The 11,287-nt window shown below is 50.9% G+C and overlaps 2 long non-coding RNA genes across 2 annotated transcripts; both read right to left on the reverse strand.

Moving 5' to 3' along the window:
• Window positions 1-3,111: 3,111 nt before the first annotated feature.
• On the reverse strand, window positions 3,112-6,545 carry LOC136018195 (uncharacterized). The gene is made up of 2 exons (XR_010614287.1): window positions 5,734-6,545; window positions 3,112-3,764 (listed from the first exon to the last, which is right to left on the reverse strand). It is a non-coding gene; the product is annotated as an uncharacterized LOC136018195 (long non-coding RNA).
• A 1,801-nt stretch (window positions 6,546-8,346) lies between these two features.
• On the reverse strand, window positions 8,347-9,239 carry LOC136018194 (uncharacterized). The gene is made up of 2 exons (XR_010614286.1): window positions 8,932-9,239; window positions 8,347-8,821 (listed from the first exon to the last, which is right to left on the reverse strand). It is a non-coding gene; the product is annotated as an uncharacterized LOC136018194 (long non-coding RNA).
• Between the last annotated feature and the right edge of the window lie 2,048 nt (window positions 9,240-11,287).

The following is an 11,287-nucleotide window of genomic DNA, read 5'->3' on the forward strand; positions in this document are numbered from 1 at the left end:
ACTGACACTGCCTCAAGACCAGCACCTGGAGTCTGCATCCAGCTCCACATGCCCCTGCCTAGATCCCCCTTAGGTCCTATCCTAACAGGCATGACAAACCTGAGCTTGCTGGCTGGCTCCTCAATGCAAGGTGACATCCTGGCCTTTCTAGGCAAGCCCAAACTGCTCCGCAAAGATGGAGCAGAAGCATAGCTGGGCTTTCTGCATGAGCAAGCTCTGCCTGTCCCTCCAGGGGCACAAGCCAAGAACCAGAGTTACTGCAAACAGCAGCTCTGCTCGAGGCAGGCAGATGCTCAGGGGATCGTCTAGACACGATCTCCGTTTCATACACCTGATTTCACATCTTCCATCTTCAAGTAGCTGTTAAGGAGCTTGATTTAATGATCCAACACATTTCCACCCTAGCCCCAGGCTATGGGGAAATTTGCACAGGTGTGGGAGTGTTTCATTACACAGCAAGATGCAACAGCTCCCGGCTCCCTGCACACCGGAGCTTCCCAGGGCTCCCGGAGTGCTCCGGACACTGCCCCTGCATTATCCCCTGCGAGGGATGCCCAGTGCACAGCCAGTGTAAACCTCAACACCTCTGAGCTCACCATCACCGGGTGGAGGGCTGGAGGCACGGTCATGTCTTGTGGCACCGGTGGAACTGGGCATGGAGTCCACCTCCCATTGCTTTGTCTTGTACTTACCATCACGTGGTCACCCAGGGTGTTAAAAAGCACAGGGTAAATGAGCTAAATCCCATAATTATTTAATATAATAAACCACAGCACTGAAATTGGTTTGTTGCCTGGAAGACGGATTGCTAGAAACATCCCCTGTTCTTCTTAGAGCACTAACCAGAACCCAGGGAAGGTTTTGCCACATCTTCTCCATAGGGGAGCATGGGGGATGCGTATTTGTTTCTAGTTGTAACCAGAGATTACTGATCCTGACTCAAAGAGAAGCATCTCTCACCTCAGGTTCTGGCACTGCAGGATTCCAGCATGAGCCTGTGTTTCTGGATGGTCAGCATGGGTGCTCACATTGGTTTGGATCAAAGCAAAGCAGGCAGCTGCCTTCTATATAGCTGCTTCCCAGCGCTGTAGCCAGCACCCTTCCAATAGTGTTATAGATGCATTAATTACTTGCCTCCATCCTTCGGTGTTTCATGTGAGACAGCTTACAAGAACCATTTATTCTGTATTTCTTCCCCTTCCCAATGGAAAACAGGTAATTTTAAAGCATTTTTGGGTCTCCAGTGGAGACGCCTTTGATGAATCTGCTTCTCACTGTTGCAAAAGCAGCCCAGTGTGGGATATGGGGCAAGACAAGAGTTCTCCCTGTACAACACACAGCGGATGGGCCATGTGCAGCCGTTGTATCAGGACCGGAGTGTTTCTGCACACTCTTCTGTTGTGATTGTGGGTTGCAGGGATATTTTACAGCGTGCTGAGGCCTGGGGTTGTTTTATCAGTGATCAGTTGAGCCCAAGGTTGCTGAGCTGCATTAGGAGATTCCTGCCTTGTGCTTCAGGTGCAGCTGGAGAACATCATTACATCTGTAAGTGGGGAAATCCTCACCTTGCGGAGCTGGGGGGTCCAGAAACAGCCATAGTGGGTTCATCAGTCAGGCAAAGCTCACTTACTTCCAGAAAAGCAGCCAAACGGCCAACTTCCTCCTTTCATTTACCCACTCCATGGAGCCATCCAAGCCTATCAGCCAAAACACACCTTGAGGCTCTCAGGTCTTCGAGCAGAGCCACCGAAAGCCACATTATTGGCCGAGCTGGCTGGCTCCTCAGTGAACAGCATCGCCCCAGCGTTTGCAAACCCTGCCTGTAACGGGGTATGAGGATGAAGACATCATTGGCAGTGCTTCACCGGGCTCCCTTCCAGCAGCCCTCGCTGTGAGGAGAGGGTGACCAATTCCCAGAGCAGCTCTGTGAAGTCATTCTCTCCCGGCAAGCCTTCTGCTTCCCAACACCATCAGCTGGGGAAAGCAGGCGCAACAGCGGTCCCCTGCTGCGGGATGTGCTCCTGAAGGCACCAGCAAATGACGGCTCTCTGCTCCCGGAGAGCTGGCTGGTACTGCAGGGAGCAGCTGGGTGCACCCAACACCTCGGCTCTGAGTAAGCTGCTGTGGAGAAGCAGCCCCACAGGGCTGATGCGTGATGAGCTGGGCGACACCGGTGGGAAAAGGCTCCGAAAAGGCAGGAAGGAAACAACTCAGTCCCTCTCGTTGAACCCAGCTTGGAAGCACCCTCATGCTGTGGATAGCCAGGAGTTCACAGGCTCAGTAAAGCCTCTGTTAACCCCGAGGTCAAGGTCCTGCAGTGGACACCCACGTGGCCTAAGTGGGGATGCACACGGATGCAGAAACCTTCTTTTAAATACGAGAAACATGGTGTAAGTGATGAATATCTTCCAGAGGGGCTCCGACGGGAAGGGAGGACACACACCCCACACTGCAGCTGGGTTTTAACTCTGATCCCTTTGATGCCCAGCAAAATACGCAGGGCAGGGAGGGCAAGGGGCTGTCCTGGAGGATGCTGGGTGCCCAGGCTGCTGACCCTTGGAAAGGGCATCCCCAGATGAGCAGCTGGGAGCAGCTGCCACATTAACAGGAGTGGGGACTGAGCTCCTGTGCTGGAGGTATTTAAAGGTTTTCTGGGCTGGCATCTTCACCTCCTTGTCCACCCCAGCAGCACCCATTGTGGTTTCACCCAATGAGAATCCCAGTATAGCCCATCCTGCAGTGCCAGGGCTTCATGCTGCCCTTCCAAAAGCTTTTGGCCGCTAAGGATGGCCCTGCCAACACACCCACAAATACATTCTGCCTCAGGTCCCAAATCAAACCTTTTCATGAAAGGCAGGATGAATTATTTCAAGTGGGTAGGGGATAAAATAAAAGAAAAAGAAAAAAATCACATGGAGAAAATGGAATTTCTCTTCCTTTTCCCAGAAATCAGCATGAGCCACTTCTTTACTCTATGAAGTTCTTAAGAGATGAACCAGAACATGAAACATTTTGGCCTTTTCATTACTTTCCCCCCTTTTTTTCCTTTCATTTTTTTCTGTGACATAAATGAAAGAAAAAAAAAGATGATGTTGAAACCATTGGAAATCATTTACAAAAGGGAAGAAACTTTAATTTCTCAACTACAACACAAGCAATATTTGTGGCCCTTTTTTAGCATCTTCATTCCCTACCTTAATCCTAGAATGAGCAGAAGGGGGAGACTTCTTGAAAAGATCTGGGTGAAAAAAAAAGCTGGATTCCAGAGATCCTGTCTCCTTTTGATGAAGAGAAGTTGCCAAAACTTACTGATATTTGAAGAGCATCTACTAGCACTGGAACCGTGTTGGTGGTAGAAATAGCCAAGAACTGATTTGAAATTAAGTGGGTTTGATGGTGTTTGTATCTTCCTGTGTTCACTTCCATGCTGTCATGGTTCAGTAACAGGCTGAAACACAGCCCTTGGGCTTGTAACTCTGACAGAGGCAGTGATATTCCTGCAGGCTGGGGACAGCAGCAAAGCTGCATAACTGGAATTCGTTAAGCTTCTAACCAAAGACCAAGTGCAGTGTGAGAATCAGCGTCCCCTGAGCCATTTCCATGACAAAGTCTGAGAAAATCGTGGATGTGTTTGAGGATGCAAGGAAAGATGTGTCCATGAATGACAGCATCCATTCTGATCAACAGTGGCCAGCTCTCTGCAGTTTATTCACACGGCTGGGGGCTGCCTGCTTGGGAATGAGCTCTCCTTGCATGCCCCAGACCTACAGAGAGGAAACACATAACATGAAGGTTGTGTGTAGCTCAACAGGCTTTAGAGGAACTCTTCAAGGGACTTCTGAGCTCTTGCAAACCAAATGCACCTAAATACCAACGGATTGCAACCTGATTCCAGAGGTAACACCACCTACTCACAGCCAAAGCAGGGAGCAGACGGCTTGCTAATGAACGCGTCTCCTTCATGAATATTACACTTCCCCAGGAGGAATCCGGTGTTGGAGCGCAGGACTGCTGGAAGCAAGCCAAGCTCAGCAGAGAGGATGCTTTGAAGCTGCTGAGATCCCCCTGGCAGGGCTGGGGCTGGAGTCAGACCCCAGTGTTCCCAGCCGCCGGGTGCGCTGGTGGGTGCCACGCAGGTGACACAGCCACATCACAGGGGACACAGGAGAGGTGGTGGCAGGGACAGCACAGGGGGAAATGCAGTGAACCACAGGGTGTTTGTGGTCCTGAACCTCTGAGACATTTGACAGTTCCTGGGGACTGACCATTTTAACCCACACCCAAATGCTTCCCTAAAACCTTCTGGGCTGCAATATCCCACTGGCACTTGCCCTCATTTCTGCCATAAGCAGCTGCCCTGGGCAGTAGCCAACAAACCCATCCATACACAGCAATTACACAGCCCAGGAAAAGGTTAGCACAGCCACACATTTTCTGCTGGGAAGAGCTGGCTTTGCCAGCCCGATCGGAGCCGGGAAGGCGGGTTTCCCTTGGCCAGGGCTCCTGAGGCTCTCCTGTGAAGAGGTGTTACCTCGGTCTCCATTTGTTTCCACTGGCAGCCTCCTTTGATGTCACCCCACGAAACTGAGCAGGGAGAGACCAAAGAAACCTCACTGAGATGCATCTGGTGTTCTCAGAAAGCAGCAAATTACCTCGGTGTCCTCCCCATTCCCATTGCAGCACAGCTCAGATGCCCTGTCCTCCAAAACCCACACAGCACCTAAATCCCATTGGTCCTGTGTACGGCTTAGATATTCAAATAGAAACCGTGCTCCTACACCCCTCCAGAAATCTCGCTTTACCAGTTGTAATGGAACCGGACAGGGAAAGGCAGGTCTGACCACATTAAAAAGGTTCCTGCTTGAAACCGAAGGGCTGGAACTGCCACACCGGGGTCAAAGGACTGGTGCTGACAGTGCTGGAGAGCAACCAAGCAACAGCTCCCTCAACAACCACCACCAGCAGTCCCACCATGGCCTCATTTGGAAAATGCTCCCAGAGGTACCAAAGGGGCACTGCTGGATTACAACACATGCGCCAGGGCAGGCAATACTCAGGAACAGGATTACACAAGTCCCTTGGCCCGAGGATCCTTAGGACACCTACCATGAGAGGGGATGGTGCCCTGATCACCCCAGCAGAGAGGAGACAGAAGGATGATGGAAGGAGAACAGCATGGACCAGGGTTTGCAGAACAAAATGAACCTTTCAGTTCCCCACCACATCAGCTTGAAGGATGCTGGTAACCCTGCTCAGAGCTAACAGAGCAGCTCTGTCCTCCAGCCTGGCTATGGCAAGAGAGCAAACATGGTCTCATCTTCATCACTAGCCAAGCCAAAACCCAGTCCTGCCTGGCTCTTGCTCTTAGGAGATCAAACTCAGGGGCTGTGTGTGAGCTCTCCCCACAGCCTGGCTGTCAGCGTTTGGCCCATGACGAGCAGCCACCAAGCTGAGACTGGATCCCACAGCAACCTTTAAAGCAACTTCTAAGCCCATGTTATGGCCTTGTGGGACAGCTAGAGACTTCAGAGACCTGCTCCATGCCCGTTTCTGGACAGCCACCCTTTCGATTTAGCTCCTACTAAAGTGTGCCTGAAATCTACTTGGCAGAGCAACAGAACATCCCAGAAAACTCACTCACTCTGCATTTCTCTGCACAAACAGTCTCCCTGGCTGCTGGAAACCGCCTCTCCCCAGCCAAAACGCTCCTCAGCAAGTCATTCGAGCTCTTACCTCAGAAAACTCCTCTCCTGCCTGCATGCACAGGGAAGCGGCTGCAATCTGACTTTATTACGGCCCCACACGTGACGTTGCCATGGAAATGGCTGTGATGCTACCAGGGCTGGTGGCTGGGCAGAGGCAGGACCACAGCCAGGCTCCCTGTGGCAGAGCTGCTGGAGAACCCCCTTTGGCCAAGCTGCTGCAAACCAAACCAGAACAACCAACCAACAGCAGTGAAACCACTCAGACTGCAGACGAGAGGGTTTCATGGCTGCTCAAGCCCTTAAGGCAGCACCCAGTGGAAGACCACTTGATGCTTGTCTTGGTAGTGATGTCATTATCAATGCACCTACTTAATTGGCTCCATCGAAAAGTCATTAATAACCCTTTGGTAGCTAAGGGCCAAACATCCCCAGATGGTTCTTGTTCTTCAGATAACTGTTCTCAAGGACTTGGTTTCTTCAACATTTTGGCCAAGTCAAGTCAGCCCTGCAAGGGTGCATTATCAGCCACCATAGGAAACAGAGAAAGATGCAGTGAAGAGCAAGGCATCTCCCAGCCTGACACATCCTCCTCAGTCTTGAACCTGCAAGGTGAAAGAGCAGGAATTGAAAGGTCTCACTGTCCTCCTCCTCCTGGCGAAGTGGGCAATGTGTGGATCCCAAACCACAGGGTGTAGAATAATCCCTCAGGAAAGTAACAGCAGCTTTGGTGACCGGGGTATTTCAAGAGGGCTTGGAGGACAAGCTTAAATTGTGATAGAAAAAGGAGGCTATAAACTCCTGGAGAAGAAGCCATCCTCTCTTAAGCACGATGGATTGGAAACCATCTACGCTGGGGAAGCAGAGCTTAAACCATGGCTGGCCAAGGGCTGCCTGCCGGGAAAGGACGGGTCTACACATGCCCCCAGTTCTACTTTTAACGCCATGGCATCCCTCACAGTTGCTGTTGGAAACAGGAGATGCTTCCAGTTGGATTGATAAAGGCTGTACTCCTCTCCTCCTTCAGGCCTGTGCTCAAGCCCTGTGCTGAACAGCGCTGGGGAGAAGCTCAAATCCAAGGCTCTGTTTCAAAAGGGACCACACACAGTCCTACGCCAACCAGCCCTGGAAGGAGGATGGCAGCCCTGGAGCAGGAGAGCAGCAAGGGCTTTGTAAGCATGGAGAGATGCAGAGACAGGCAAGTCCTGCGAGTTTAAGAGTTCTGAGGGTGTCAAGCAGAAGGGGCTCTACTACGTTTGAAGCAGACCGTGAAGGAAAGCTGAATAAGAATTTGATTCACTGAAAACAGAGAGAGAACAAAGCTTCTGCTGCCATGTGTGGGACTTGAGGAAGCAAAACTGCTCCTCTAAGACACAAGCAAGGAAGGAAAGACATCACAGCACCAACCTGCCCACTGATGGCATCTTAGGGTGCATTAGAAAGGGAGTGGTTAGTAGGTCAAGAGAGGTTCTCCTCCCCCTCTACTCAGCCTTGGTGAGGCCGCATCTGGAATATTGCGTCCAGTTCTGGGCCCCTCTGTTCAAGAAGGACAGGGAATTGCTTGAAGGAGTCCAGCGCAGAGCCACAAAGATGATTAAGGGAGTGGAACATCTCCCTTATGAGGAGAGGCTGAGGGAGCTGGGTCTCTTTAGCTTGCAAAAGAGGAGACTGAGGGGTGACCTCATCAATGTTTACAAATATGTGAAGGGTAGGTGTCAGGATGATGGAGCTAGGCTTTTTTCAGTGATATCCAGTGATAGGACAAGGGGCAATGGGTGTAAACTGGAACATAGGAAGTTCCACGTTAACATCAGGAAGAACTTCTTTACTGTAAGAGTGACAGAGCACTGGAACAGGTTGCCCAGGGGGGTTGTGGAGTCTCCTACACTGGAGATATTCAAGGCCCGCCTGGACAAGTTCCTGTGTGATGTACTGTAGGTTACCCTGCTCTTGCAGGGGGGTTGGACTAGATGATCTTTTTAGGTCCCTTCCAACCCTTGGGATTCTGTGATTCTGTGATGTCCAACTGCTCCATCACCACGGGATGCATGGGCAGCGTTAGCCTTGAGCAGCGATGCAAATACCTTGAGGTGCACCCAGCGCCACGTCACCCAGGTTCGCCTCTTCATCTGGGCAGGAATGCTTTCAGCATCCTCCCATCCTGGAGCCAGCGCCAGTTATCTTCCAGGCTGGTGTTTGGCAGGTAGGAACCGTGGCGAAGGGAGATCCCACATCAAGCACATGCCTCCCTGCTGCACCTTGGCACTTGAGCTCTCAGACCGCATGGCTGAGCACCTCACTCGCAATTACACATCTTCAGGTTCTTTGGCCCTTTCATCATCCCAGACATGCAATACCAAGCAAACCTGGCAACTGCTTCTCATTTACCTTCACAAGAGTTGAAAGAACCTGGCCAATATTTATAGCAGCAATGCAAGCTGGTGGTGCACTGGCTGCTTTGGGAAAAATAGCTGAGGCTTTTCTGAGCCCAAGATTATTTAAGATTCATCAAATTGGATTCCACCTTCCCCCTTCAGTTTTATGTGGGTTTTTTTCCTAAAATATGGATTTTTCTTTACGTTGAGGTTTTACTGAAGGATTAAAACAGACACAGAAAGGGAAAACAAGAGAAAAAAACCCATCATTTTGTAAAAACAACAGATTTTTCTGCTAACAAAACTCACCCTCACGGAAGCCTGGAGGAAAGGACATCAACAAAAGGGATGATGCCTATTGTTTGTGAACCGCTCCTTACGAACTACTCAAAGGATCAAGAACCTCGTTTGCACCAACACCTCCACCAGAAGCGAACCGACCCGGCTGGTAGAGATCAGTATCCAACACTGGCTGTGGGAATGAGGGCCCACAAACCAGGAGGATCCCTCTGGGAGGGCTGGAGCGGGGCAGGAGGTGCAGGAGTGGGTGGCTTGGCTGACGCAAGGCTCCTGCTGGAGGACCTCGCTCCTCCGTCAGTTACCGCAGCACGTCCGACAGAGCCGGCTGACCGCAGGGCCGGGAGGCAAGGATGGGAGCTGCAGCGGAGTTTTACCACATCTGCTTTCTCCAGGCTTGCGCAGGAGTGAGTCACATCAAGAGGAGGCTGTGGGCACGGTCTGGACCTGGGCACATAAAAGCAGTGTTATTCACATGTGCTTGCTTGAATTAGCCAGAGAGAAACGTGTGCAGCGCATCAACGCTGCGAAATAAATACTGCACTGTAAAGGCTCACCCGGAGAGGAAGTCCTGGGAAATGCTCTCCTCTAATTATCATCTGCCCAGAGAGGAGAAAGCACAAAGCAAGAACCAGCCATGAGCAGAGGAGAACACCAGACCAGGGGAACGTTTCCCCTGAGGAGAGTCCTCTGGGAGAGCCACCCCAGCTACAGTCAGGAATCTTCCATTTCCCTGGTTACTTTGGCAACAAATGCCTGCATTAGGGGTATGCTCCATGCGTTAACGTGATCACATCAGGACAAGCTTTCCAGTCCCTGGGGCTTGAAGCAAGTGTAAGTCAGGACCAAGCCCGAGTGTGTTTCTTCCACACAAAGGAGATGGAGAGACATCAAGAGCCACCTGAATGAGGAAAAAGGAGTTCACAAGAGGGGTACAAATCCACCATGAAAAAATCAACCCCAAGCCCAAGACACCGCTGTGTTGGTAGGCAGGAGGTTACAGAGCACAGTCAGGATGGAAAACTAGGGAGAGGGAGAGAGCATCACCTGCAGCGGGGACCATGAATGGAAAGAGAAGAACCAGGCTGAGGAAGACAGCAGGAAAGGCAAGAGACATTTCTGCAGTGAGAAACAGATGGTCCAAAATGACAGGCACGGCACGGCGGGCACCGTCGGTAAACGTTCACTGCCGGCATTTCACAGCTACACAAGGGCACATTGTCACATCTCAACACCCAGGGAGTGAGACAACATCCTCGCTGCCCTCGCCCCCAGTGCCAGGTCCTTCAGCCCAGATCTCTGGGATTAGATTCCAGGTCTGCTCCCTGGAGAGTCTAAGCAGAAGGTCTGTGGGTGAGGGAAGGGAATAGTTCTGATTTATTTGGTCACTTTTCCCTTGCTCTTCAGTCCGGGTCAAGAATTTGCAAGGATTTTCCTGTCTGAATTCCCTTTGATTTCCCCTCACCAACCCAAGGTCACAGCAGCCTTCCATGACTTGTGGTGAAGAGCCACATCACTTGGATGGGGACACCTCTAACATCAAGTCATTTCACCTTCCAAGCCCAGAGGGGAAGCACACATGATGTTATCCAAGCAGGTAACACCACAGCAACACCTTTGCCAAGCCAGGGAGCAGGGTTTAGAGATCCTTTTCCTTTCTGATGTTTTGGAAATGAGCTCTCATGGCTAATACCTTGATCACTCAAGAGCTCCTCTTCCCCCATCTCCATGAGCTTCAACATCAGACAAAGCGAGCGGCTTTCCCCCCTGACTGAAAGCATGCTGGGATAAAGAAAAAGGATGAGTATGACTTCGGAACTGGGCAAAATGGATTCAAATCTTGCCAGGAGCAAGAGGGAGTTGCACCAGGAGGCAAACCCAAGGGAGTGCTGTGAGCACAGGGGAGCAGCAACAAGCCCAGCACTGCCTGGTCCAAAGCCAGGCTGAATCTGTGACAGCTTCAGGGCATAGGAGGGACATTTGTCTGCAAATCTGCTCACCAGCGTCTTTCACCCAGCTTCACTCAGAGCAAGTCAATAGGTGCTGGCTGGCAGCAGATGCCACCCTGATGATGTTACAGAATGACTCCCACTGGTGCACTAAACAGACTCCCAATATTTCCACCTTTGGAAAAGAGTTTTCCCCAGTGCTATCCAATGGAAAGTCTTCTATTAGATTTCAACAACAACAACAAAAAAACCTCATTTGGCCTTTTGGAGGGCTAAGAACAACTCAGTAGTAAGAAACAAGCAGTTTCAAAAGAACCCAAAACATTTTCCCCTCTGTCATAAAACAATATTCACTGTTTTTTCTCCCAGAGGTCTCTAAATGGTGAATGAAACACAGACAACTGCTGCTGAGTGCATCCTTCTGCAATACGACTGCCCAGGTATATGAAAACATATAACATTTATGTAACATGAAGAAGGGAGATCAGAATTGCCTCTAAAAGAGCACTAAGGCTCAAAGCATCTGGCATCCATTGTGCAGATTACACCTTATGCTTGTGTTTCAGAATGAGTTTGTGCTGAGGGTGACTGATTCCTTCTCACCCCAAAACATTTCTATGGGATCTAGAGTCAGGTGGAAAAAAGGCACATTTTATGGCAGAAGATTCACAGAGCTCTTCTGCCCACACGTGCCAAAGCTTGGGGGGATTAGGAAAGACAGCTAACCAGGGAACGCAGCAGTGTAACCACTTCCACCCAGGTACTTGCTCTTCCTTGCCCAGCGGGCTGTGTGCCCAGCACCGCTCACAACCCGCCCGGTGCAGCACAGAAGGAAAGCTCTGTGCGTATCCTGCAATCTGAACGCTTCCTTAGCGCCTGCAGTGGGTATGACACGCTTCCAAGAGCAGTCGGCTCTACCTGTTTCTCAAGCACCCATCAGTCAGCGTTTCCTGTCGGCCCAGCT

The sequence above is a fragment of the Lathamus discolor genome, chromosome 7, assembly GCF_037157495.1.
Source record: "Lathamus discolor isolate bLatDis1 chromosome 7, bLatDis1.hap1, whole genome shotgun sequence".
In the NCBI taxonomy this organism is placed as follows: domain Eukaryota; kingdom Metazoa; phylum Chordata; class Aves; order Psittaciformes; family Psittacidae; genus Lathamus; species Lathamus discolor.